This window comes from Choloepus didactylus, chromosome 14, assembly GCF_015220235.1.
Source record: "Choloepus didactylus isolate mChoDid1 chromosome 14, mChoDid1.pri, whole genome shotgun sequence".
NCBI classification, from domain to species: domain Eukaryota; kingdom Metazoa; phylum Chordata; class Mammalia; order Pilosa; family Megalonychidae; genus Choloepus; species Choloepus didactylus.
The window spans coordinates 15,670,589-15,697,742 of record NC_051320.1 but is presented as its reverse complement, the minus strand read 5'-3'; the positions used below and the strand labels follow the sequence as shown (position 1 = coordinate 15,697,742).

The following is a 27,154-nucleotide window of genomic DNA, read 5'->3' as shown; positions in this document are numbered from 1 at the left end:
TTAACTTGAGTGACTGTTGGAGAAGCCAGAAGCTCTCTAGAATTCATAGTGACCTTGCTATATTCTGCACACTAAACTACTATACAGCTAGTCCGTGCCGTTTTTCAAATAGCAGCCATGGGTAGGAAATAGAATCCTGGATATTGAACATCGAACATGATTCCTTTGCATCTGAGCAGCAGAATTATTTTTGTACCAGTTACAATCCTTGCCCATGAATTATTTAAAAAATAAAATCTTGAGCTCTGAGGCATTTTTGAAAAATCTTTTATTACCATCAGCACACGCACATAGGAAAGAACAGATGTGTGCTATCAAAGGTGAAGGTCTCTTTCATATTTTAAAAGAAACACAGTGCATTTGCTTCTAAATATACCTTGTTTAAAAAAATAGCTGACAGACATGATGTGTTTGCAGGTAATTAGGGAAGTAAATATTAAGAGAGGAGAATTATATGAAAGGGAAATAATTTTAAAAAATCTCATTCATTATTATTTTAAGACAATTTTGTACAAAGGTGAGTGTGCACCATTTTTGTTTAATGGAGTGATGCTGAGTAGTATTAAATGGACTGATGACCTAAGTTTGTTAAGCCATTCTGTAACTAATACTTAGATTTAAAATGAATGTTTGAAAGCTGCTGCTTTCAAAAACATGTGATTGACCAGTTATCCATTCATACCATTAATCTGTTGGCTTATCAATTTATACTTTGGGTTTTATAGAGAATCGGCATATAATAGTTTTCTCCTATAAAGGACATTTAAGTAAGTGAGCCCACTCATCCTTAAAATGCATGTTCCAACTTTTGGTCAGTCTTTGAGCATGTATAAAGGGGAAAAGGGTTGACGTTTGAAAGAGTCCCATGTAGAATTTTAAAACACTCTATTACAATAAAATAAAATGAGAAATTTAGATATTTTTTTATCTATTCTAGGGAGAGAAGATGATATGTCTGGAGAAATAAGCTAATTTATTCTGAATAATAAAAAATTCATTTACAGAAAACAATTCAAAATCCCCAGAATATAAAATCTTAGGAATAGAAATACATAAATGTGATAAATATCTCCAGCGTCTCAGTTTCACCATCGTAGCCTGTGGAAATAGGGATGTAGTCCAAGTGGGACAGGTGGGGATTCGTGTTTTTGAAGAAGAGTGCACTTGTAGTAGCAACTTAGCACAGTCAACTTCCACCTCTGCCAAATGTGTGATTGGCTTAAGCTACTTATATTTTCAAATCTGTTAATTATTCACAGTTTTGGCAGAGCTGTTGCTTTACACAGTGCTGGTGGCTGTCGTCCACCTTTTTCTTGATGGATTTTTTTTCCTTCTGAAGCCTTTAATGATACTAACAGAGCTTTTCTGAATTGGAAACAATTTCACAGTTTTATTCTGGAATGGATGCTAACCCAGCAAAATTCTGCGGTGGTGTTTTTTTTGTTTGTTTGTTTGTTTTTTTTTTTTTTTTTTAGTGTTACACCAAAACCAGCTCAGGGAAATAGCTATAGACAGAGGATTTGACGGGTTCCAAAAGAGAAAAGGGAACAGAAAAAAGGAAGAGTGGATTTTGTGGTTGCAGACTTTTGGTTTAGGGTATCTTTTGGGGTTCAGTGACGCTCAAAGACAGGAAGTGTCCATTCATAAGTCTTAGTCTCTTGTGACCGTATTTGGTGTCATAATTTAAATGCATTCAGGGATGAATGCCAACATCAGTCAGTTCCACATGCTTGATCAAATCTCCATTCCTGCCTACATAGTTCTTTAAGAAATATACCTTAGTAGAGGAATGATGTCACTGCATCAGGGATACAAACCAATCTAGATTTCCTGGCTAGGGAGGTAAGTCATAAAGTTGACTCCAGGCTCTATATTCAATATAATTCCAGGCATCTATAGGTCCAAATATTGAGCTCCCTTTTGCACTAAATAATTATATTTAATCCCAAAATATTGCCAAACATGGTAGGTGCACCTCTTCTATAATTGTCTATGGAAAAAGGCATCATTGAGCCATAATATACATGAAAAATTAGTTTAGTTACTTTATTTTCTATTATTTATAGGGTAAGTATATTACCTAACATTACTCATTTTATTCATTAGACTTAGCTTCGATTGACCTTTTTCCTACATTTTAGGTTGAAAATATTCAAACTTACAGTAAAGTTGAAAGAAGTTTACAGTGATGTTAGATTCTACCATTAACATTTTGCTACACTTGGTCTAACACATATCTGACAGACATTTTGGTAGTTTCTCCAAATGTAATTCACCATAAAAATAAAGTTTGCCACCAACATACACACACATGGAAGGGAAGGTAGGCAATTCCAAAGCAAGTGTTTTGAGATAAAAATGGATTCATTTAGAATACTCTCAAGATAACTACAGTACTTTTAAAAAGGACTTGCTAACAGCTATGGTCCTGGGATAGTTGCTTAAATATTAGTCATATTCATTTAGAGTCACACCTCATCAATGACTTCAGCCATATGACGACTTTACAAATAAGATTAGATGTGGAAACCTATAAGCTCATGGATATAAATTTGTAGCTCCAGGAGTGGAACTAGGTGTATGTACCTGACAGTAAAGATAAATTTACTGAGTACCTTTTAACACAATGCTTTTGATCTCCCCTGCTTTTCTGGAACCATAAAAATGTAAGCAGTTCCTATAGAGAAAAAAATTATTCTTAGTTCTTCCTTTGTTAATATTATGGGTTAATATCTAAAGATGATATCTTACACAAACAGAAGGCATTTGTCTTAAAAATGCTAAAGTTTCCCCTGGCTTTAAATTCTTTGATTCGTTAAGCCCTGAATGTCTTTGTGACATCATTATCAAGTGTTCATATTTGAGGGATTGCTTAATGGAGTAACAAATGATTGGAAATGAGGTGTGGTTGACCAACTTCTGATTCTTGGCAGGCAGGACTTGGGGCTCCCTTGACATTTAATTCAGACATCCATAAACATAAATATTGAATTCCTGTAATCTTGAATTGGGGGCTCCTAACCCGTTCCCACTGGTGATCAGAATCCTTTAATATTTGGAGACAACTTGGATTTTATTGGAAATCCTTGGCTGTAGTTCAAGCATCCCCATATGAAGGAAGCACACTATGTAAAAGTCAAAATGAGGGATAATTTTCCTTCAGTGGTTTCTGATCTGCCAGCGTGTTTTGGAAATCTGTGGGCACATTTATGCAAGGGAAACATAAGTCAGTAGCTCTTAAGGATTCTGAATAAACCCATCAAGAGAAAATGATAGAATTGTAAATGTAGAAGAAACCTCAGAGAGACTATTCAGTTCAGCCCCCTCATTTTACGCATAAGGTGATTGTGGGTCACTCAGTAGGGTAAACAATTAGTACTGATTTCATTGATTTGCCCAAATTCAGTCATGCAGTAATAGGCAGAACCAAGACAACAACTCAAGACTTTTAACCTCCACACACCGATTTTTTTCCTATAACATGTCAGATCTTCTAAAAACAGGGTAAAATGTAAAAAAAAAAAAAAAAAAAAAAAAAAAAAAATGCAGCTCCCAGCTAACGACACTGGCCACAGAGATTAAGTAACTTCCTCAAGTTTCCACAGCTCGTGAGGTGCCAGGGTGGGATCTGAAGAAGACTTACTGCTCCAGGGGTCCACACTTCTCACCCCAAAGAGGAATTGCTATGAGTGAGTGAGTTAATGGATAGGCTGCGGAGACAGAAAGGGGTTAGGGCACACTGGGAGCTTAGAAGAGGCATAGAAGGTCATATTAAAGAATACGTACACATTTTCCAGGGAATTAAGGATAGAGGGAACCCAAGGAGTGGAGCACAGACTGTGGAAGTGAACATTGATGCCTCCAAAATGGGGTTGGGGAAGGGGAATGAAAAGTTACTAGAGAAACAAAATTTGGTTCAGATGGTAAGAGTAGGTCATGTTGAGAAATTTGAAACCAATCTACAATTCAGTAGAGAAAGAGAGGAAATAATGTACATCCATTACGTACTGCATGCCCGGTGCTTTAATGCTTTCTTACATTAAACACACACACACACACACACACACACACACACACGCCAACTTTCCTATGAGACACTCTCAGCTGATGGCAAAGGTCTTGCTGAGTAGTTGGAGCACAGGATGGTGACAAGTTCAATCTGAGGCTGCAGCTTGTCATTGCCGTCACCTGATTGCAAGGAGCCAGTGGGATTTTGAAGCAGGGGCTGTTCTGAATCAGATTTCTCTGGTTTTCTGAAATCACAAAGGAGCATGAGGAGGGTAGACCTCCCAAAGGGTTAAGCGGGGATCAGGAGATCAGCTAAGGGCTCATGGAACCAGAGGCAGTGATGGTTTTACTGAGGCAGAGGCACGGCCTCCAAAGGCAGTTGGGATTTGAGATTCTTTCCAAACCACCTTTAGTGTTCACAGTCGAGGGATGTTGTTTTGTCCTTCCTATCCTAAAGTGGCCGTTGTGACTTCATAGCAGTGAAGAACTGTGTCAGGTGCACTTAAGACATTGGCCAGGCCATGACAGTGATCCCTGTGTGTGCAGATTTTGGTCTTGTTGACAGTTGTACACTTAAATGCTTTGTTTATTTAACCAACCATTAGTGCCTTTAATGCAGAATATGAGCACTCAAGTGAGTGAGTGTTGAGGTTGACAAAATGCTGATCACTGGGAGGTTGGGAGACACCTGATTTGAGATGCCTCAAAGTTGCGCTGCTGCTGAGAGGCTAAGATGACATTTTCTGGAATTTTCTGATGGTGTTTTCTGAGGCAGTAGGAAACTGATGTTTCTCGGAATCCCAATGTGACTAAGTTATTTTTCGCATTTGGATTTCTCTTTGAATTTCTGTTAAGCAAAGAATGTTAGAATTATTGCAGTTTTATGAGTTTTTGAAGAAATTTTCCCTTTAGGTGATTTTTCTTAAACTGTGAGTAAACTATTCAATAAATAATTTGTTTCATATTTTGGAACACATTTCTTAAAAATTGTTTTTAAGTTAGCTCTCCTCCCTCCAAAACCAGAAGGTAAGAACAGAAAAAGCTTTTACGTTTTTGCTGAATATTTTTCTGCAGGGAAAAAAAAAAACAAAACAAATACTTTTTAGCAATTCACAGAAATGTTTAAACTTTAGCTTTTAGCCTAAAGGGAAGATTAGCAGAATTGCTAGAATGAAGTAGTTAGGGTAATGATAAGAGAGAAATGAGAAAAAATGGACATTATCCTGTTAGGAGGATAATGAGAGGGAACAAGGAGGGAGGGGGGAAGTATTAATGAAAATGAGCAAGGAAATACATTGTATGTAGGGAAATAATGAGGATAGGAACACAAATCCTAAAACCTTTTCTCTTTGCAGGTATTTATTCTTCACTACATAGGGAAGTAGAGTTTTATTGAATTGTAAGCAACCCAAAGCAACTATGGTAAAGAAAAATGAAAAAAAAAAAAAAAAAGGTATAACAATAGCTTCCCCCTCCCCCAATTACATAAGTAGTATTTTAGATTCATTAGACGATAATTTGGGAAATATTAGGTAATCATTGCTTTCAGTTATACCAGGTATGTGAACAATACACTTTCCATTCATATCAAATCCATTTGATTAAGGTTGGTTACACTTGACATTCTTTGCTTAATCAAGCTTGTTCATACTTTTTAAGATGAGTCCCACTAATGAGTGATTGATGTGAATTGACATAATGTAGGATTACCGAAATGCAGATCTTGGCTGTGTTCAGTGTGTTTGGGAAATATTGTTTTAATTCTAAAGTGGGGAAGGGAGGTGAGAGGTCCTTTAGTGCAGCTGCCATTTCATGGATGAAGAAAACAAAAATCCTAGAGAGACTGTGTCTTTGCCCAAGGATCGCAGCAGTTCATTCATGCCCGGTACTCAGGGAAATGGGGTGGAGAAGGCTCCTTCCCTTTGTACTTCCATTTTCACAATCAACTTGTTGTTGGCTTCAAAATGGAACAAACTCAAGGGAAAGTAAGGAAAGATTAAAACATAGAAGAAATCTCCATGAAAGGGGGCAGAGTGGTGTGGGGGGATGACTCAGGTAAGGGTCCCCACTAATTCGTGAACTAGGGCAGATGGTGAATAGCTTCACCTTTTGGGGGAGCAGTTTCTTTGGGTATCATAGGGAAAGGCTGGCTGAAGCCGATGGGATTTTTTTCCCAACTTAAAAAATTCTAATTTAATATCATGGGTGCCAGTGATAACCTTAACTTTTCAGGACACATGTGGTTTATGCCTTATCAAAATGAGGAAAAATAAGTAGCTGAATTGGCTACTGTTGTGGTTGAAAATGATACTGTTGGCTGAAAATCTCAGATGGAATGTGAGAAAAATGTTGATAACTCAGCTCTACACAACGGAGGTGATAGCACAAGCAAAGAACACATTTTTGATTGTAACAAAAAGAAACAAAACACATATCCTTGTCGCTATTTAATTATAATCTATCTTGTTGGTGTGACACAGCGGTTTAACACAAAGGAAAGTTTAGAAAACTCCCATCTCAACTTTGTGTTCCCACAATCATAGATGTTGAAAGAGATGTAAATAGTCCTCTTTCTTCAGAGCAAAATGATTTGTTAGCCATTATGCCAGAATGAAATTTAATATTTTAAAGGACTCAATTAAAATAAATTCCCTGAATTTACCATTACAACTAGTTTACCATTATAATGGTGGACTATGCTTAAAGCAGATATATATGAAAAATACCGAACATGTCATATTGGATACATAATTCAGGATTTAAGTGGTGTCACCGTCAGGAAATTCTTCCACAGAGACGTTTTATACCTCCCGAGTCATAAAAACACGAGACGCTCTTTATAGCTGCCCTGATTAGGCAATCAATTCTTAAATATGACATCAAAAGCAAGAGCAACCAAGAAACAACAGAATTTTTACTCCATCAAAACTGAAAACTTTTGTACATCAAAGGACATTATCAAGGAGGTAAAAAGACAACCTACAGAATGGGAGAAAATAGTTTCAAACTATGTATCTGATAAGTGTTTAAAATCAAGAATATATTAAAAAACTCCTACCACTCAACAACAAAAAGACAAACAACTTAATTTGAAAATGGGCAAATGACTTAAATAGACATTTCTCCAAAGAAGACAAAAATGGCCAATAAACACATGAAAAGATGTTCAACTTCATTAGCCATTAGGGTAAGGTAAATCAAAACCACAATGAGATACTACCTCCTACCCACAAGGATGGCTGTTATTAAAAGAATGGAAAATGACAAGCATTGGGGAGGATGTGGAGAAATTGGAACTTTAGTGCATTGTTGGTGGAAATGTGCATTGTTGTGGATCATGTGAAAGCAATATGGCAGTTCCTCAAAAGTTAAATACATAATTACCATTTGACCCGGCAATCCCACTCCTAGGTATATACCCAGAGAAACTGAAAACAGGGTTGCAAACAGATAATTAGACACCAATGTTTGTAGAAACATTATTCATAACAGCCAAAAGCTGGGAAGAAACCAAAGGTCCAAAAACAAATGAATTGATAAACAAAATATCTGTTAGATTGTGTGTATAATGTTACACACAATGTGATATTATTTGGTCAAAAGAAAAAGAGACATGCTGCAACAGGGAAGAACCTTGAAAACATGCTCAGTGAAACAAGCAAGACGTATAAGGATAAAAATTGTATATTGCCACTTACAAGAGATGTCTAGAAATAGCAAATTTGCAGAGATAGAAAGCAGATTAGAGGTTATGAGAAGGAAAGGGGGGCGTATTTTTAAAACAAAAAAAATTAAAATTGAATTTTTTTGAAGTTTATTAAAAAATAAAGTTGTCCTGTACCCTGTGGTTTTATGACTGTCCTGTGTATATTTTTACTATTTCATGATGCTTTAACAACATTATAACAGTAGATGAGCACACAAATTTGATGTGTCTTCAGAACCTTTAAAAAAGTAAAAGGGGCCTGTTAGCTTATTAGTCAAAGAAGAAAAAAATATTAACAGGAAACTTTTAACAGAGAGCATGAAGAAACTTTTAGAGCCAAAGAGGGGGAAAAACAGTTTTCTTTTGATTGTTTTAAGCACAGAATTATGAGGTCAATACACAAGTTCGAACAATTTGCAGGAAGAAAGTGAGGGTAAGTGGACTGATAATCTGTTTCTAAGTTGAACTTTATTGAATCCTTAAGAAGGGCAAAAGAGGGGAGGGGATAGCTTTTTAGAGCTAAAAATGTTTTAAAATATAAAGAAATGCTATACATTTATAGAAAATATTTTAAAAGGAATATGTAAACATTCAGTAATATGTGAAAATATGTAAAATGATATAAGTAACAAAAACAGGCAAGATATTGATGAAAAAGTAAACCAAGGCATGAAAAAATGGAGCTTCTAATATTTTGTTTTAACTATTCAGCACAAAGATCATCTGTGATCCCAGAACCAGCATGTAGGATGTTGTGGCAGGTGAGAAAGTGGCTGAAGGATATGTCGAAAAGCCCGCAAATCACTGCCATGGGCACCTCTTTACCTGTATCAGAGCCTATGTCAGGAATTGCCAGCTGCGATTATAGAACAGCCAATGTTTTTGAAGCTTCTTCATGAAGAGGAGAAGCCCATGAAGACTGAGGGGATGCAAACAAGGCCTGTGTTTTTGTGAAGGATAGAAAGATGTGCCAGGCCAAAAAAAAAAAAAAAAAAGCCATCAGTTAAACTTGGAACTTTTTAGAGCAGCTAATAATAAACATTTCAGTTACACAGTGCAATAGTTTTATAAACAATAAATTAGACCAGTTTTATTAACAGTAATGAATAAAGCAATTGCATACTCTAAATACTGGTACCCACCATAGAAAAAGAAGAATGAATTATCTGATTCAGTTAAATGTAACTTAGAGTTTTGTTTGTTTTTTTTGGTTTTTCATTCTACACCCTATTTTCAATAATACTTTAGGAGAAAGTCTCACAATTACAACAATGGCCTGCTGGATGGAACGTTTGGATGCAAGGTGTTTTTAGAATCTCCCAAAGTTGTGTTCTGCAATGAAGCCAACATGGTCCTGAAATTATTTTTAAAATCCTAACAGTTTTCCATAAAATGCAGCTTGAGATTTGGGGGAGACAAAGTTTCCAGTGCTGAGCAGGACAGTGTCTAACCCACCAGGTTTCTCTCTCCTGCTCCTTGAAATGTGACACGCATCCATCCCTGTTTCCGAGAGGATCTGCCTGTTTGAGGACCTGATGCCTTCATACACTGTGTCCCCTCTGCCCACCCTGCCACGACCCTGCACCACATCCCTGTCATCTAATTGCTCTTATTTATACTTAAAAGTCCAACTCAAAGCACACCTGCTCCGGGAAGCTTTCCCAATGCCCTCTTCCCACTCCCGGAATCTGACTCGTGTCTCTCTTCCTGGGCATCCAGAATGGCCTTACACCTCTGCTGTGGGCGCAAAGTCATGTGATGGTCAGGAGCCAAGAATAGCAGGAGAACCTGGGAGAACCCGGGACAACCCGGGACAACCTGGGAGAACCCGCAAGAACCCATGAGAAGTCACGAGAACCCGGGAGAACCCCAGAGAACCTGGAAGAAGGCTGGTCCGACTTCTGGCTGCTCCAGTGACCAAGGGAGATGCATGACAACGATTTCTTCTGTAAAGTGAGGACAGTAAGCAGTATGACAGCACCAGCTGGCTGGTCCATAGTGAATCCTGTAAGTGCGAGCCGTTTTCTGCACCCTTGTTCTTACTATTATGATGGTTACTTGTCACTCACACAGTGCTGTAATCGCTGATGGAATGTCCCACACTAGATTATAAGCTTCTCAAAAAAAAAAAAAAAAAAAAAAAATAGGGAGAAAGTTACAGAAATAGAGAAATAAAAAAAAAAAAAGAAAAACAACAACAAAAACAAGGATTTCCTGTCTTGTTCATTTTAAGCTTTGCATCCTCAGCACCTAGCATCCTCGTCACATATTTTGTTGAGTAAGTAAATACATGATAGAAAAGTGAGCAGCTATTATGGGCTCTGAGAGATTATATGCCAGCAATGGAATGAATGCATGCCTCTTGTTTGTTTAAGCAAATAAAATATAGGAATGGAAGTTTGGCATAACCTGGGAATCACTGTTTTACTGTAGTCACCATAACTCTTTAAGTTATTGTGTCTCATTTTCCTCTATGCACGTGTTTATGTCGCTCAGTAATAGAAACCTATTGTATTATTGAATTAATATATGAGGTCATATATTTAAGGAACCTGTTAGTTTCTGCAGAGAACAGAACAAGAGGAAATGGGCTTATAGAGTAGCAGGTGGAAAGCACTGCCGTAACACCCACTCATTCAGCAGGATACAGGTGCAATGAATGCTCAGCGCTGTGGAATAAAACATGCGTGAGAAAATGCCGTGGCGGTTGCCATCCCGCTATGTGGAAGGAGGAGTTTTTTACTGAATGTCCTTTACTACTATTTGACGGGTTTGCCATATTCATCTTAACTTTTTCAATTAAAATCTGTTATAACAAATATACAATGATTTAACACTAGAGCAGGCTAGTCAAGAGTCTTGTAGCATGCTGTGTACGGTATTGATGAAAAGCCTGGGTGATCGGAGGGTACAGTATTTCAGAGGGAGTGCCAGAAATTACCTTCTGTCTGCCTTAAATCCTCCCCACAGTCACAAGTCCCATTCCAGAAAGCCTCCCCCAACGGACCCTGCTCCCCTTCCTCCTGTCCCTCTCCCCCTCCACTGACTAGCTGTGTGACTTTGAGCAGGTGCTTAACTTCTCTGGGCCTAAATGGGCTCGTCTTTAAATTGGTGATTTTAATTGTCCCTATTTCACAGAGTTGTTGGGAGGATAAAATGAGCTCATGTTTGAAAGCACTTTGTACAGTTACTGGCACCGAAAGAGTGCTACATTAAGTATTTGTTCTTGCTGTTGTTGTTTTGTTATCTTTTCTTATTCTAACGTGCTATTTTCTTCTCCTGCTCTAAAAATCCAGTTGTGAAAATGGGATGAAGGCAAACAGGTAGAACAGTTGTGGGCCTCTGATTAGAAATTAATCTTTAGATTTCCTTAGGTTGTGAAGTGAAGTCAGCTCTTCTTCCCCTTCCCCTCTCAGCAGTGGGCCTGCCTTCTTGGATTTTCTTGTCAAACAAAGCAGATCCATTCTGTATTTGTTTATAAAAGGAAGGAAAGCTATGTAGGGCAGCGGTTTCCTTTTTGATACATCTGGTTTGGTTTGAACACCTTTTTTGCGGTATAATCTTCGTATCATAAAAGTCGCTAGTTTTATGTGATTTAACGATTATGGATGATTTTGCAGAGTTGTGCAACCATCAGCACAATCCAATTTCGGAATATTTCCATCAGTCTAGAGAGATCCTTTGTGCCCATTTATAGTCACTCCTCCTTCCAACCCCAGCCCCGGGTAACCGCTGATAAACTTTCTGTCACATATGTACTTTTCTTTGTTTTACGAACAATTTCTGAGTATCTACTGTACTTTTAAAAATTTTCTATTCTATTTTATTCATTTTTAATTAATTATTTATTTTTATTGTGGTAAATATAAATAACAAAAAATCATTTTAACCATTTTAAGTGCATAATTCCTCGACTCTAAGAACATTGAGAATATTATGTAACTTTCACCATTATCTGTTTCCAGTCTCTTTTCGTCATCCCAACCAAAACTCACACTTATTTAGCAATAACTACCAATTCATCTCTCCCTCCCTCCCCCTGGTAACTACTATTCTGCTTTCTGTATCTATGAATTTGCTTATACTGTTTCATCAAAGATAAATCATACAATGTTTGTTCTTCTGTGTCTGACTTATTTCACTCAAAATAATATCTTTCAAGTTCATCCATGTTGTAGCATGTGCCAGCACTTCACTTCTTTTTACAGTTGGATAACAGTCCATTGTGTGGCTATACCACGTTTTGTTTATCTAGTCATCTGTTGCTGGACACTTGGTTGTTTCCACCTTTTGGCTATTGTGGATAATGGTGCTATGAACACTGGTGTGCAAATATCTGTTTGAATCCCTGCTTTCATTTCTCTTGAATATATACCTAGACATGGAATAGCCAAGTCATTTAATAATTCAATGTTCAACTTTCTAAGGAGCTGCCAAACTGTTTTCCACAGAGGCTGTACCATTTTACATTCCAACCAACAGTGTATGAGGGTTCCTATTTCTCTGTAACCTCACCAACACTTGTTGTTTTCAGCTTTTTAATAAAAACCATCCTAGTGCTTATGATGTGGTGTCTCATTATAGTTTTAATTTGTATTTCTTTAATGGCAAATGATGTTAAGCATCTTTTCATACATTTATTGGCCATTTAAATATCTTCTTTGGAGAAGTGTCTTATTGGCCCATTTTTAATTGGGTTGTCTGTCTTTTGTTGTTGAGTTGTAGAAGGTTTTTTTATGTATTCTGGATACTAAACCCTTATTGGATATATGGTTTCCCAATATTCCCATTCTGAAAGTTACATTTCACTTTCATGATACTGTCCTTTGCACAAAAGTTTTTAACTTTGATGAAATCAAATATGTCTGTTTCTTTTGTTGCTTTTGTGCTTTTAGTATAAAATCTAAAAATCCATTGCTACTACAAGATCCTGAAGCTATTTTCCTATGTCTTCTTATTAGAGTGTTTTGGTATTAGCTCTATATTTAGGTTGTTGATCCAGTTTGAATTAGTTTTTGTATACGGTGTGAGGTAGGGGTCCTTATGGATTTCCAGTTGTCCCAGCACAATTTGTGGAAGAGACTATTATTTCCCTATTGCATGGACTTGGACATAGATGTGTGGAGTTATCTGTAGACTCAATTCTATTCCATTGGTCATTATATATTGCTTCACCATTGGGTGAAGGTGGTCAGGTCCGGTGGGGACAGGGAAGGGGACACGCATTAGGGTACACACGCCGTTGAGCTGTGAGTGGATGTGTAACCTCAGTTCATCACTCTGGCATCAGAGTTTGCATTTGGCAGCAGTTTGGGTAGTAATTATAGGAGAGATTACTTTAAAATAGGATGGGCATAGATTTCAATCTTATCCGGTAACAGTTAACTTATTAATGATGATTTTGGCCTGTTGGCAGCCATTCTGCCTTTAAACTGTGACACAGATACAATCTCTCAGGCTGAGAGAGAGAAGTAATTGGACAAGGAGAACACGAGAACCCTGGGGCATTACAGGAAGTACTTTCAGGAAGTGGGCCTCTGTTTGCAGATGGAATGTCGTCTGGCAGCATTTCTGTAAGACCTCCGCATAAATGTTACTTGTGGAAATCAAAACCTTGGCCATTTTGAAAGTTTTCTCTGAGTCTGTTTTCTTTCAGTATTTCCACAAGGAGTGCAGGAAGTTTCAGTCTGAAATGGCAGGGGCAGCTAAGGAGTTACTATAGAAATCTATATTGTGGCAGTCCCACCCTGTTTGCCTGTTAACTAGCAATTGTATCCTATGGAATGGATAGTTCAAGAAGCCAGACTTGTGCTTTGAATACAATCTTTATATCCATTCCATACCGAGAGCTGTCTCTCTCTCTCAAATAGTTTTTTTACCCTCACATGGTAGAGAAATTGGGTATATGAATAGGACTTGCCCCACTTCTGAAAGACTTCTTTTCTCTATGATCGATTTTCCTTTTAGCTCATAGCTCAGGAGACATTCCCACTCACCTCCAGGATAAATTCCAGCTGATCCCTCTTTTCTTGTGATAGTGGTGACCAGGTATTGATAGTTCGTTTTTAAAAAGTGTTTGCTAAGTATGTACTCTATGTTAGGGACACTGTACTGGTGATAGAAAGAAGGGGCTGATGCGAATTCTGTCCTCAAGGATCTCATAGGAGGCGGGTCAAAGAATTTGGGGCCATGTTTTAAATCCTCTACAGACTCACACTGGGCAAGCCAAGCTCTGAGAATTCAGAGGGAAATGTTGAGGCTTCTTGAGAGAGACGTCCAAGGTGAATCTTAACTTCTCCAAGGCTTGGTTTCTTATTACATAAAATTGTGATAGTATCTCCCTCATAGGGTTTTTGTGAGCTTTGAATGAAATAATGCCATGTAGACAGCACAGTGCCGGCTCTTCAGGAAGAAATCTTGAATATTGATTTCCGCTGTTATTAAGGAATGCGTAGGAATTAGCCAGAGGTGTAGGCACAGGAGAAGGGCAAGGCGGTTAGAGCGGATGGCGTAAGTGAAGGGTCAAAGGGATCAACGTGCATGGTAGGCATTGCAAAAGCCTGAAATGAGTATTTGTTTGTAGATTCCCTCATAATGCTAAATGATTTAAAGATCATTTTTAAAGCAGTTTTAGTGAGATATAGTCACACACCATACAATCCATCTGCGCTGGTTTGGATTTATTATGTCCTCCACAAGGCCATGTTCTTTAATGCAATCTTGTGGGGGCAGATTTACTAGTCCTTTGATTAGAGCGGGGTATTTGATTAGGTAGTTTCCATGGAGATGTGACCCGACTGTAGGTGAGACTTTTTGATTACATCATTGCCATGGAGTTGTGGCCCCACCTATCCAGTGATTAGTTCAGTGGAGTACTTTAAGAGAGCTCACAGAGATGAGAAGCTCAGAGAAGCTGAGAGAGACATTTGGAGAGAAGCTAATAGATGCTTGGAGACGCTGAGAGATACAGACAGAAGGACATTTGGAGATGCTAAACTAAGAGGTGAAGCCCAGAGTTCACCCTGGGGAAGCTAAGAGAGGACCCCAGAGAGAAACGCCCCAGGAGTACCAAGCAGAGAGCTAAGAGAAGCTAAGAGAGACAGAAGCCCAGAGATGTTTTTTAGAAAGCCATTTTGAAATGCAACCCGAGAGCAAAGGACCAGCAGACACCAGCCACGTGCCTTCCCAGCTGACAGAGGTGTTTTGGATGCCATTGACCTTTCTTCAGTGAAGGTATCCTCTTGTTGATGCCTTAGTTTGGATACTTTTATGGCCTTAGGACTGTAAATTTGTAACCTAATAAATCCCCTTTATAAAATACATTTGTGGTATTTTGCATAACAGAAGCTTTGGCAAACTGGAACACCATCCAAAGTATCCAATCAATGGCTTACAATATAATCACAGAGTTGTGTGTTCATTGCCACAATCAATTTTAGAACTCTAATTAATAATAGAGTGGTATAGGAGAAAAATATACCTAATGCAAACTGTGGACTATAGTTAACAGTGATATTTTAGTGTTCTTTTATCAACTGTAAAAAATGTACCACACCAATGCTAAGCGTCAAAAAATATGGGGCGGGGGGTTGGTGGTGGTAGATAAGGGATATGGGGTTTTTCTTTTTGGAGTATTGAAAATGTTTTAAATATTATTTTGATGATTGAATGTTTCTGGGTCACACCTGTGCTTGGATGTCTGTCTTATAAATTCAAAGTGGCCGAAAGAGAATTCTAGGTGTTTCTCTCAGACCTCTTCCTTCCCCAGTGTTGCCATCCCAGAAGAAGACACAAATTGCTCACATCAAAATTCTCAAAGTTGTCTTTGATCCCACACTCTCTGTCTCCTTCACTCTCTTATTTGACCCATCTCTCTCTCTCCATCTCTTGATATTCCCACTCTAGCCACTTAGCCATCACTGCTCAACTGGGTTGCTGCAGAAACTTCCTGACTAGTCTCCTTGTTTTTGATTTTGAGCTTATTTCCCTAATGTCCCTTTTCCATCTAGAAGACGGCAAGAGAAAACATGCCAGATGATGCTGCTGTCTCACATCCATTCCCCAGTTCCTTCCCACTGTACTTCTCAGTGCATTTTCCAGCATTGTCCAGCTCTCCAACTTCATTTCTATTTTTCTCTTGTTTTTTTTTAACCCCTCTAAATTTTCCTCAACCTAACCACACTCCCTTCTGACTCAGTGTTGCAACACAATCTGCTCTTTTGGGCTAACATAGTCTCCCCCAAAACTGGCTTGCTATCATCCAATTCTTAGCCTAAATGTCACTGTCTCAGAGAGACCTTCCTTTCCTCCCAAACCAAAATGACCCCACCGTTCAGTCTTTGTCCTTACACCTAGCTTTGAATTCTTCATAGAGTGTGTCCAGTTGGAAGTTTCCTCGTTTGTTTACCTTTGGAATCTTCTCTTCCTCTAGAACATGGGAGCCAGGGCCATGCCTGATCTCGTCATTCACTAACACACGTCTAACAATTAGAACAGTGCCTGGGATGTGGTCTGGGCTTCATATTTGCCATAGGAGCAAAGGAATCCTTTGAACAGCACTAGCTGGTTGACTTGTGCACAATCTCTGCAGCATTGGCCCTGGAGTAGTGCCTGGGATGAGAAATGTGGAGATCTTTTCCTAAAAGGTTTGAAACTTTGTGAAGTAGCAAACTATTTCAACATGCTCTTAATGGAGACTAATGAAATATCAGGACTTTGCTCTAGCTGTGGGCTTTTATTTTGCATAACGCCTCACCCTAATCCTCTTTCTCTAACCTAGTTAATCTGTTTATTGTTCCTTTTACACCCCCATTGCCTCTTTGTCCATTCTATCAAGCCTAACAGGAAAATGTTTCCCACCCTTGTGGTACCCATAAGTGGAGAATGGCCAGTTGTCTTTGTACTCCCAATAATTTCTTCTTAGCAGACTATCAACACATCATACATATTCAATTAATACTTTAGTTTATACTTAATATGAATGTAATATTTCATATCAGTGTTTGGTTCTGTTTTTTTATGGTGAAATTCTGAGCCACATGGCTTCTGACATAGTGGCCCAACATGTGGAATTGCTTTACAAAGAAAACGAGAGGAGACTCTTATTCTTATTTGAAACATACACAGGTAATGCCTACTTTTTCAAAAGTTAACAGAGAAAATCCTTGTGGCCATAGTGTAAACATTGTAAATAAGCAGTCTGTTATCAATCATGTTTTATTACCGCTGGAACACGTTGAGGGCAATCCCCTCAGTCACCTAGATGTTGCCAAGGAACTTTAGAACACCTCAAAGCCTAAAACGTTGACCTTCAACCTGCCCGGAAGCAGATGGAACACTTAGTAACAACTGGCCATGTGTAAATGTTAACCTGTTTACTTTGTGACGTTAGAAGCAGCAAATGAACAGCGTATGCTTATGTTTTTCCATTTCATCGAGCTTCGGTGTGGCTTTTGTTGAGCAAAGTTCTTCAAATATTAAACGAAGGGCTGTGAAATATTAGATTCATTAGAAATGTAAAACTTACTACTGTTGCTTTAGTGGCAACGGCAGAGCGTGCCTAAAAAAAGTAACATCAGCAAACATTACTTATTTCTGTGCTTGTCAACATTTAATTAAACAGGGCCTCCACATCTTATGATGTCACTGTTTTGTATATGCACGATAAAAGGTTCAAATTAAAATAGTGTACAATTAGTTTGCACAGAAAGATGACTTTTGCAGACCTCTACAATAGACAGTTTAGAGAAATAAGCATTTTGTGTTTAAATTGTGCTCCTTAGTATTTTAAACAGATGGCAGTGGTTTTCCTCTTGATTATAACTTTGAGGCATGCTTTACTAAATGGAATCAGTGGGGTTCAGTAAGGTCCCATTTGATGTATCAGTATTATAAAAATACCATGTTAATTATCCTCAAACGTTGCAAGTTACCTCCATTTTCCTGCAATCAGAAGATGAGAGAAACCCTGTGAAGCAAATTAGTCCTAATTGAAAGAGGACTGATTAATATTTAAATAAGGCATTGTGTGAGGGATTCTGCCATGAGAAAAATAGGCTGAACATCTGAATTAATTGCATAGCAGGTTAAATTAAATTTCATATAATGGGTTGGAAGATGAGTTGGCACAGTGCTTTAGCGGGGAGCACAATGGCTGAAATACCAGGCTTTTCTTTCACTCTTGGCTGGATTCCATTGAGGTCCTTGTAGCCATTACTCTTTGTTGTCTCTCTTTCAGTGCAAACAAAGGTACTAACAGAAAATTGCTACCACATTTTAAAAAATGTTAATCCTTTTTGGGAGACGGCACCTGTCTACATTTTCTCCATTTCGCTTCCACCTTGGCTGTAAAAGTGAGAAACATTAGTATCTTTTTCCTTGCCAGGTTTAATGAGGATTGATGTCATAAAATGCTAATGGCTGGAATATAGTTAGAATTGTGCTATTAGTGGGTTATCACTGTCTGACATTTTCACTGCACAGGAGCACGCATGTGGAGCCTGTTTAAAGTGATTGGGTTACTTAAGGGTCCCTGTTAGGGATATTTAATCCAACATAAATTACTTATGCACTTTGTTAGTGTTCAAAGGAAGAATGTCACGTTGTACATGCTGGCAGTTTTCCAGTCAAGAGCTGTTAATTACTGTACAGCGAGTGAATACATTCTGCGGCAGTGGAAGTCATGGGGGTGGGAGTGTAGGGCTATAATCTATATTCTAAATAACGAAAAATGAATAGATTAGAGTGTATATAGGAAAAGAAAGAGAATGAAGTCATTTTTGCCCTTAGGAATTATAGTGCCATTTGTTTTCATTTTGAAAATAAAAACAAATGACAGGACGATTCCCTCTGGGGAAAAGTACTTTAGTTAGAAAGCATTCCTGCCAAAAATGAGCTATTATCTATTTGTGCTCTGATAAGTCCCACATAAATTTTCTAAAGCCTCAATTCAGATTTTTACAACTCTGTGAACTTCAGGGTTGGCTAAGATGTTATTTGATAATCAAGCCAAAAACAACAGCAAAAATAAAGAAAAGCAATTTGAAAAGATACTTTATGGTTAACATAATGTTTCAAAAGTTATCTTTTTGCAAGCTTTAGTAGATGTGTAACTTTGGAGGATCAAGTGGACTTTGCTTTATGTTAATGTTATGAAATCTGCTATTGTTTGAAAACCCAAGTTTCAAAAGCTTCAAAAGCTCTAATTTTGGGGGCAACAATCACTATTGTAGCCGAGAGAAGGAGCCTCCCTGATATACATTTCTGGGTTTGCGCCTGCTGTAATTCATAAAAGTATTCATAGGTAATCTGTACTTTAGATGATCCCATCACTGTCCATTTGCTGAAACAGCCTGAAGCATATTCCATGAATTCTTTGTAAACAACCGTTTTCTGTGTTTAAGAAGATACAAAAATGTGTAGTTTCCAAGCCTTTGTAGAATAACCCTTCTTTCTGAATTATGGCACTGAACAAAGAGCGTTTCATTTTTGTCGTTCCTATTATAGCCATCAGTTTTAAATTAAGAGTTGGAAAGATGTGCCTGGCATATTTATAAACTTCCTTTTGAAAAGGAAAAAAAAAAGTATCTTCTTGCTGGAGAACGATCGGTTAGGCATAGTTGAGTCAAGCACATGGTGGTGATTTTAATAACAGAATTAAAAGTGTTTTGATTAGCAATATTAAAAGGAATCTCCTGTTAAAGGGAGCTTATTGGCATTTCATACAAATTAGTGGTAACAGAGACAAATCCATATGGTTAATTCTAAGGCTTCGTATATTATCTAATAATGAAGTCATACTTCAAAAGCTTTCAAAGATGTTTCTGCTTTGAACGCAGTTGTGAGACCTGATGTCAGGGACTGATGCCTAATAATTCACATGGACTAGCAGTGAAATACGAAGCCCTCCTCAGTTTAATTGGCCAACAGTCACATGCACAAAGGGCAGTAGGTCACAGTTACGCAAGAAGGGATCTATTACCATCTTCAAATATAGAGAAGTCTGTATGCATCTCTTGATGAGGATCATATGTAGGGGGGTAACTCCTCGAAAGGCTAATGGAAGTTCATCAGAAGTGTCCTTTGTGCATTTCTGGGCAACAGCCCAATCTCCTGAGTGTACCGTGAGTGATGAGACTATTTCAGTGAAGTCCATAAAAAATCAGATTGTGCAAAGGTAATAATTCTTTCATAATTGGCTTAATGATGAGAGCGAACATGAAAAGATATAAATCTGGGCAGCAAATCAAAAATGTTCTAGAAAGGCACCTATATTCAAACCAGTTGGCGCTGTCAAATTGAAAGGCTGGTTTTAAAAAGAAAACGTTTCCATATTTTAAATCATCTTGAAGCCACCGAAAAATTGAAATGAACTTGTTCATATTACATAAAGATGCGTTTCATGGGACTAATGCAGAAACAAAGACGATAAATCGCAAAACTGCAAATGTCAAAGATCACATTTGTTGATCTAAAGTGCAATTGGTGGATGATTTCGTGATCTATAATTCTGCTAACATCTCTCAGATAGATACTCCTGCCTAATGGATATATCCATATATATGTGTATGTGTATATCTATATATGTGTCTCTACATGACTAGATATAGAAATATAATGCCCATATAATATATAATAATTTGGAGCCTTTTCAGTTACCCTGTGCTTTACTCATCTGTAACATCCCAGGGCATAAGTCTAGACGATCTGGACACAGCTTTTAACGGTTTCCTTTGTAGACGGCACACGGACTGTTTCTTCAACAGGTTGTAACTTTCATGGTGAGACCACAGACAAAGAGGTGCAAATGGGACTCAAACCCACAACAGTCGTGGTAGAATCATGCAAGTGCACAGATCCTCCCATCCTCCCACCTCCCCTCCTGGGCCCTCTCCCCTCCCCCACACTCGCTCTTGTGAAGACACTGTTATCCCCACATTTGACAAGTGAAGAAACTGAGGCTCAGTAAAGTTAAGAACCTTGCCTGAGGTGCAAATTAGCACTCTGGGTCTGCCACTAGAGCCCTTGCTCGTTTTAAAAAGCTTTATGGATTATTTTGAGTGCATATTTAATTACAGAAAGCTCCATGTTCCCTTTGACACTCCCCTGTTTCCTGCAGAAGAAAACACAGACAAAAGTATTTTCTCTTTAGGACAAATTTGAGTTCTGGTCTTGAAGTTTATAGATGATGATTGATGTTTTTTTGTAGAGTTCCAGACCCTGCTGTATTATTCAATCACTAGGAAGTTAAGGGTAACTTAGCGGGGGTAAGGAGAGATGTTGTTTGAATCACGTCTCCTTTAAAAAATTTACCCGCATTTTTACTCATTTGCAGTAAATCAGCAACCTACTAAAAGTGACCCAGTGCAGTCAAACTGAGAGAGGGATTTTACAATGCAAAAAAATGTCCAGTGTGTTCTACTGTAAGCACTGGTTTCATCAAAATATTGCCTGATGATTATATTGATGATAAAGAGGAGGCAATTGCTGCTGTGTTTTGGCCTCTGTTTTTTTGTTTTGTTTTGTTTTTCACAGCAATTCAGTAGCTGTATTAAATCGCCCCTTGTTCCCATCAAAATTTTACATCCAAATAATTGCATCCTGGGGCAAGGGAGGCAGAAAACTAACATTTGGTAAATTTGGGAAGTTAAATGACACCTACTTCTTGCTGGCTACTTGAAACTTTTTGAAGCTAAATTATAGAATCACTCTATCTAGAACACGGCACCCAAATGTCACTCAAATGGCAAGCACTGTTAATCGCTTTTCTCAAAGTGCCCAAGGGTTACAGGCTTATGGGATTGACAATAATAGTGGATTCTAGATCTTGTAAGCTTTCTTATCCAAACCCAGATTGCCAAAGGAAACGATCTCATTTATCAGATTGAAAAAAGACCTTACAGACCCTTCAGCACAAAGCTTGGAGTGCATCCCCATGGCCCAGAAAAGAGAGAAGTTGAATCCCTCCACACCCCCACCCCTCCACACACACCTTCTGTTGTTACTGTTTTTAAAAGTGAGGTACTTGTGTATTCACAGCTGGCTATGTTCATTCTTTTCTTGCTTTTCTTACGTGCTTCTCTGAGGCTTGGCTATTGATCAGTAACATTGCTGATCACTAAAACAACGTTCTCTCGATGCCCCACCTGAAATAAGGCTTCACAATGATACAGAACCATGTACCATCCTAGAAAAAGGACAAGTTAAAGGCTTATGTAGAAACTGCAATTTCAGTATTGACTCCTTTGAGGGCTCATTTAGCTTGTTGAATGCATGACCGAATGAATAAATAAAATTAAGCAAAACAAATATAAAACTCATGGACAGCTTTCAATGAGGGAGGATGGCGTGCAAACCTCTGTCTCATTTTTCAGAGTTGAAACTTAACACCTTGCTAGAACTCTAGTTCTGAATGCCACACCACCCACAAGGCCTGTAGAGCACAATCCATCCCGTTCTATCCAGTCAGCGTTTCTGAGCACCTACTCCCTATCTAGAGCGCCACTAGTCCTCGAGGTAAACTTGGATGAAGGCTCATCCTGCTTGAAGAAGTGGAGGAGGTAGGCATGTGAACAGGAGCTGCTTCCACAGTGGGATAAGTGTACAAGAATACACTGATGCGGATAGTGTGAAAGGGACGCAGAGAAGCAAACAGTCCTGCCTGGGGGAAGGAAAGCAGGACAGCTGCTGAGGAGGTGACGATGTCCGAGTTGGGCTTTGGAGAATGAGACACTAGGCAGATTGTGAGATTGTGGGAAGAGGGCATAGGGACAGCACAGGCGAAGGCCTAGGAACATGTAGATGTGTAGTGGGTAGTCTCTGCCAAGAGCAATTGATTTGGCAAAGGAGACTTGAATGGCGGGCTGGGATTGGATCCTGAAGTCTCTGAGTGTCTGGCTAAGAATCGTAAACTTTGCTATGTTATCTGTGGGTAACTGTTACCTCCCCACTGGATAATGGCAAGCCACTGGGGAGCACGGATTGGATCTCAGTCTTGTATTGGGCATACAGTAGGTGCTTAATAAATATCCAGGAAATTAAATTACATTAAATAGCTGGTGAATTTATTTACTGCATAAACTTACCATCCCCCCCGATGAAAACACTCCCCTCCCCCCACAGACGCATATCCGTGCACTATGCTTGTGGTAATAAATCTGCACTTAAGAATAGCACAGAATCAGGTAGTTTTGATCCCAGGAGGAAACTTTAGGATGTCTTTCTCAGAATGCTAATCACATAGATACGCCATGAGTGACCAGGGGCTCTTGGGGGCTGGTCCCAAGTCTTCTGGTTCCAAATTAAGTACATTTTCCACTCTATCATGTACCTTTTATAATTTATTGAAGTGTCACCAAAAACCATGTAGCTTAACTTTTCTGCTCCCTGAGAGTAAATTTTAATATCAAAGAACACAAAGAGAAAATATGAACCTTGTGTTTGTGCAATTTCAGAATGGATAATGGACTTAGTGGTTATTTATAGTTCTATGATAAAACTTTCTAAGTTGTGAAGGGGTTTCAGTGGCTGTACTGTTTTCTGCTAATAGCTGATGCAAAAATGACTTTAATATTATCTGTAATAGTCCCATTAATTGAAAACTTGGCCAAATCTGGCTTGTCTAGGAATTTACATGTGCTTTGATATTTATATTTATGAAACAAACAGCTCTTCAGACATGCTGTTGTCACTCTAAAGTCTATGGGACAATAACACCCCACTTTTCTAGAGCTTAGGTATCTTTTTTTTTGGTGGGGGGGGGGGATAAAATCAACCACATGGAAGCTGGATTTTAAAAAGTCACAGCCAGAAGAGATCTATAATTCAGATCACTTGAAACTCATGTTCTAAATACAGTTTAGCAGGGCTGGTAATAAGGTTTCCTCAACCATTTCATGAAGAAGTAACAAATTATAAAGAGGGCCCTTGGCTATCAGGTCCATCCTGTAGCTTACCACAAACCAGTACAGCCCGATAGGTATGTAAGGTCCTGAAAAATTACTTTAAAAAATTCCCCACTTCTAAGATCTTTAGAAACATAAAGGCCTGGGTTGACTGCATCACCAAATGCATACTTAACGTCCCCTCAGAGTATCATCCTTTTATGGCAGACTCTCTAGTAATATGTTCAAGCCCAAAATTCTGATTTATCAAGGAGGGGGAAAAAAAATTTATGTTCAGTAAACTCTTAAATAAAGTGGCGATTACATAATGCATTTTAGAACTATCTCCATCCAAAATGGGTAAATAGCTTTACAATGTATGTTCTTTCTGAGCAATAAGTGAAAGACAACCATCCAGAACAGCCTCTCTCTTAGTATCAATGAGATTTATTGAATGCTTCTCTTTTGCCAGGTGCTGTACTGCTGGGAAATTACAAAGATTGGGAGGTTAGGAGCCTTGCCCTCAAGCAGTTTATAATCCAGTGGAAGAGATGTAATCGTAAAGTCAGCCAGATTGCAGGGGTCTGAGTAGAGGGGCACCTGATCCCAAGCTGGGTCCACACGGCCATTTCTTTGCTTTTCTTTCTTTTTTTCCCAAATTCTGATTGCTTACTCTTTTGTTACCTGTGATGATCTAAAGCATACTCTCGATAATAGAAAGTGAAAACTATAAACTCTTTGTGCCCTTGGACTTCTCACTGATCTTGTAACTTAGCTGAAGTGAGGGAGTTCGGGGACTTCCAACACGTTTCCTTTCTTTACTAATTTATCTCTAATCCAAGGTCAAGCTGTTGTGAGAAACAGATTGGTTATCATCACTTTGGCACGTGGCACTTTATCTGAAGGAGTGCACCCCATTTACTTGGCACAACAACCTTCCATGCTGGATTCAAGGTTATCGTTTGCATTTTATAGAGGAATGCAAGACTCAGAGAAGTAAAATCACCTTGTTTGTTTAGCAGTTATCCATAAACCAAAGTAACAAAGTAATACATTTTAGTCACCTTGCATGACGATGTAACAGTCAAAAACTTCTTGACTATGGAAACATAATAGGGTCTTTTATTTGGAGGAAGGTGGCGAGAACCGTGGATTGTGGTTCAAGGCCAAGTTCTGTAACTAAGTGGGGCCTGGGTGGGTTTCAGTTGTAAAATTAAGGGATTGACTACATGAAATAAGTAAGTTTTTTTGTTTGTTTTGTTTTTTGTCTCCTGATTCTCAGAGTCATGGAGTATCTTTAGAATAGTTTTTAATATGTTGTCTAATCAGGGCTTTTCACAGTTCCTGGGTTTCTGAAGGACCATGGATCATTGTTTTTAGAATTCTGGATTATCATAGCAGCAAGTATGGGTAGGACCCTAACCAGGTACTTAAACTGGATTCATAAATTATACTCGAAATGGTATTAAATGCATTGAACATCCATAAGCTCTGGGCTCAAACAGTTTTCCATCTCTCAGCAAGATGGGATCGCACAGCAGGTTTGCTTAACATCATTAGTAGGATCTTCAAAAACTACTGGTTGAAAGTTATAGACAACTGAGATTTGTCATACTTTAAACCTGCCTGTCAGTGAAAGGAGCTTGGTTTCCAGCCATTTGGGAGTGGAGGGTGTAGGTGTCCTAGAGGCTTTTCACCCGACACTTGACTGAGGTGGCCACAGGTTGCAGTTCCAAACCTCCCAGCAGGGATGGGCTTTGCTGTCATCCCTCAAGGCCGTGTCCCTCGAGGCGATGTGAAATGACAAGTGCTGCAAACTGCACACAGCCGGCAGGACTGCTAGGCACTCACACCTAAGCCCTGCTGGCTCCCCTGTCTATTTTGACCTTGTAGGTCATCTGCCACCATTTTTAAATCCCATGTTTGTGATCTGCTTCCACGTGGACATCTTAGGTGACACCTTCCCTCACCATGAGTTTACCAGTTGCTATGTTTCAAGGAGCAGAAGTAAGTTAAGAAAAAGCAAATCAGTCACCACATACTCTATGTAATTATGTGCATATTGAGGCAGTGTGGTGGGGAGGAAAAAGCCAGGATTGTGGAGCTGGATGTACATGGGTTTGAATCCTGATTTTACTGTTTCTGGCTGTGTGACCTTCAGGGAACTGCGTAACCTCTCTGATCCTCAATTTCTTCATTTGCAAGTGGGGTCTAGAAAGCCAACCTCACAGAGTTGATGTGTGAATTAAAGGCAGTGAATATAAGAGCCACGGTCTCCTCTTGAATTTTCTACACTGATCCTCCCCCTCCATTAGTGAAATAAGTATGGGTGACTGAAATGAAAGCAAATAACGTTAAGGACTGGGAACATGCCAATGAAATTCACAAAACTCACTAAACTTAAGTTTAACTCTACTTCACTGTATGATTAGAGTTTCTTAGTCACAGTTAAAATATTCAGTCTAATTTAGAGAATTTAAATTGATGTAATGATGGCTTATAAACACCTTCTCCATTTAATCTGGGGTGGAACTTAAATTTCCTAATTAGAAATGGTGAAACTTCAGAGGATGGTATGTGACAAATAAATGGCTTCCGTAATGATCCCTTCTTAGGAAATCTGAATTACTTTTGAACAGAAAATAACAAGTTGCATATAGACTTTTAAAATCTCTTACATACAGACTGACTAAATAATGATTTTGGTGATTTCTCCCCTTTCTTTCCTATTATGGATCCACAAGGGAATATTGCGGCATTTATCACCTAATGAAATTTAATGGAAAGTTTTAGGAAAAGTTAATAAAAAGATAGTATTAACCCAGGTGTGATGATTTGAATTTCAATCATGATTTTGGCTCTGCATGTATTTGAAGGAAAAGGAAAATGGTATATACTTGTATATGGTAATTGTTAAGCAATGTCTAAGACAGTCACCTTGTTTTAGAGAATTAGTTCATTATTTGAGAAAATGAATCTATTTTTGTACTTTGGGCTTCTACCAAATTGTGGTCCTCAAAGAACTCTTTTCTCTCCTGAGAATCACCTGCTCATTAAAAAGCATTTGTCAAAGATATTTTTTCTGCACTTGTAGGAAGAAACCCCTTGCCTGGCAAAATTTCAGAAGTGACTTTTTATTCAGACAACAGATGGCAGTGTTTTCAGGGACAATAGCCATGTATTTATTGGCTACCAAGGAATCTTATGTTAAATTTCTCTCAAGAACCAACAGTGCTACATCACAGGCCAGTTCAATTGGGGGAGCTGAATGAGCACTGTGATTTCATGGGATGTTTTCTTAACAGGAAAAAAAAAAAAAAAAAAAAAATCAGGGTTGGAGGAGGAGGGAATGAATTGTCCCTTTGTTGGAAAGTTTTAAAATACATTTTCTGCTATTACATTTAGTTAAAGAAATTAAATTTTATAACTCTACTTTTTAATAAAAGGAAAAGTGTCCTTTGTACACCAGGAATAATATTATCTAAAGTATATCTTACAAGTACATCTTTAAGTTGATAATTTTCAAAATGCAAGTTTATAGTGAGAGCTTTACAATACT

General features: G+C 38.4%; 1 protein-coding gene across 2 annotated transcripts in view; it reads left to right on the top strand.

Moving 5' to 3' along the window:
* TOX (thymocyte selection associated high mobility group box) overlaps positions 1–27,154 on the top strand; it is a 318,920-nt gene that overhangs the window by 66,840 nt on the left and 224,926 nt on the right. The gene's annotated exons all lie outside the window — the stretch shown is intronic.